Genomic DNA, 3,047 nt, shown 5'->3' on the forward strand with positions numbered 1-3,047 from the left:
CTGTGGTGGTCGAGTAGCTGGCGATGTACACTTCGCCTCCAGAGCTCTCTAACTCATGGTTGGTCCAATTTCCCTTTTCTTTTACCTGCACCACGTAGCACCCGTGAGCCGAGGCCCAACAAGAAACCATAAACAACAAACACATATAGCAACAGTAGCAGTCAATCAACTTTAATCCAACTAATTCAGTTATTCAGCAGAGTACAAGCATTAGGCTCAAAAAGGGTAAACATGAATTTTCACGCATACATCTTAATCAGTAATACAAATGTTCAGGGTCGGTGCCCTTAGGCCAAGCCCTCTGTTTATCTAGCTGACCCCGGCTCGCTTAGGCCGAGCTGTGTTCTGTACACTTATCATCAGCCCCGACACCCTTAGGCTGTACATTCTCATAATGCATAACATCCGTACAATCACACAACACATATATTCAACTACTGGGAATCTCAGTCCTGTTCACAACCACATGGGTGCAATTTTCTTTCCTTGAATCCCGAGCGATGAATAAAGAGCGGTCCTGAACACGATCCTCAGTCCTGAGCCTTAGCGATAATCCTAGTCACAAAAACAGTGGGTATCTATCAATCTCTAATTCAAATAAATGTTTAGGGAACAAATATTAGCCTTTGGGACCTCGAATTCTACTAAATCGGGTCGTAGAATTCACCCCGAGGGCCGAGGTTTGAATCCCCGAGCCTCCCCGAGCCTAAAACCTTATTTTCACTTAATTTCCCATTTACGGCCCCGACTTGCTCTTAAGGGTCGTGGTCCGCCCCTAAGACAGAGGCCAAGCCCTCCCTGCTGGAGGGCACGGGTTGCGACTTACACCCCTCCAAGTCGCGGCGCTCTTAGCGAATAGAGGCTCCCAACCTCCCTAAGCATGCAGGCCGCAGTGCCTGAAGAATAGGGCTGGGTCTTGAGCCCCTAAACTGAGAAAAACTTCCCTTTATTCTCCTCGAGCCTAACCTCAAATTCACACCCCAAACCAGCAGCCAAACTTGGATTTAAGCCTATAATTTCTATCCTTTTGGCCTAAACATTATATCTAGCCTATAAACAATTCATACTCCCCATAAGTACCTAAAATTAGCTTAAGAAACCAGAATCCATGCAAGCTCTAATTTCAACATAATTTCCAACATAATTCAACAATTGAACTTGAAACTTACCTCAATTTATGGCTTCAATTCCCCAGCTATACTCTGTCCACTTCTAGCATTAACTCTTAAGTTTTTTTTTCATTCCAAACTCAGCTCCAAACCTAGCTTGCTCTCTTGAGTTCTTCCTTGAAAATTCAAGATTTCCCATTAGTTCTAGAGAGAGGAAAGAAGAATGTATTTGTGAGTTGAGGGATTTCTGGTGTATTATGTCATTCTTAGAATCAGCTAGGTGTAGTATCCTTAACATAGAAAAGACCAAAATGCCCTGAAAGACCCACTTAACCTTTTATTTGTTTCTAAGGGTAAAACAGTCAGTTCCCGATTCCCACTAATTCCTCAAGTGTTCCTACCATTTACCAATTAACCATGTCACATCCAATTAATTACCAAATACTTATTCATTACTCAATAAATCCCAAAATATTCTCTAAATTCCCAAAATAGCCCTAGGCTCCCCCGAGCTAGGTATTAAACCCTACTGTGACTATTTTGCAAATCTGCTCACTAGGACCGTCTCGAGCCATATACTGAAAGTATATCCACATAATAATGTGGTCTCAACCAATTATCACATATAATCACATTTATGCCCTTAACGCGCCAAAATTACAAATATGCCCTCATAAATAGTAAAGGGCCCACATGCATATCTAATACTCATAAACATGCATATAATATATTCACATAATACTATAAGTCATGCATGCCACATAGTAACGAATTTAACCAATTAAACACACATATATCCAATTATGTCCTTCTAGCACACTAATTAAGGCACGAAACCCTATTAGCATTTTTGGGTCGTTACAACTATCCCCTCCTACTGAGAATTTTGTCCTCAAAATTTACTTGAATAAATCAGGGTACTGATCCCGCATAGCTGACTCAACCTCCCAGGTTGCTTCTTCGACATTGTTATTCCTCCATAATACTTTGACTAGACGAATCATCTTGTTCCTCGAAACCTTATCCTTCCTATCTAGGATCTGCACCGGTCTCTCCTGGTACGATAAATCTGCCTGTAACTCCAAATCCTCATATCTCAACACATGAGTCGTATCTGAAACGTACTTACGAAGCATAGAGATGTGGAATACATCATGAACCATTGATAATGATGGTGGAAGAGCAATCTATAGGCTACCTGCCCGATCTTCTCCAGGATCTCAAAAGGTCCTATGAATCTAGGGCTCAACTTGCCCTTGTTCCCAAACCTCCTCACCCCTCGCAATGGTGAAACTTGCAGAAACACGTGGTCCCCTACCTGGAACTCCACGTCCCTACGCTTAGGATTAGCGTAGCTTTTCTGTGTGCTCTGCAAAGTGAGCATTTGAGCTCAGATCTTCTCAATAGCTTCGTTAGTCTTCTGAAATTTCTCTGGTCCCAAATACTTCCTCTCACCCATCTCATCCATATGAATGGGCGATCTACATCTCCTTCCATACAACATCTCGTATGGAGCTACTCCAATCGTTGATTGATAACTGTTGTTGTACGAAAAGTCAATCAACGGAAGATACTTACTCCAAGACCCCTTGAAGTCTAACACAAACGCTCTAAGCAAGTCTTCCAATACCTGAATTGTCTGCTCAAACTGTCCATCTGTCTGAGGACGAAAGACTGTACTGAATTTCAATTGAGTCCCCATAGCCTTCTGCAAACCACCCAAAAAATTGGAGGTAAATATGGGATCCCGGTCCGATATTATAGATTTAGGAACCCCATGGAGACATACAATCTCCCTCACGTACAACTCCACGTACTGATCCACAGTATAGGTCGTCCTCACCGATAGAAAGTGAGCCGACTTGGTGTATCTGTCCACTATCACCCACACTGAGTCATGTAACCCCACTGTCCTAGATAAACCTCCCACGAAATCTA

The sequence above is a fragment of the Humulus lupulus genome, chromosome 3, assembly GCF_963169125.1.
Source record: "Humulus lupulus chromosome 3, drHumLupu1.1, whole genome shotgun sequence".
Classification (NCBI taxonomy): domain Eukaryota; kingdom Viridiplantae; phylum Streptophyta; class Magnoliopsida; order Rosales; family Cannabaceae; genus Humulus; species Humulus lupulus.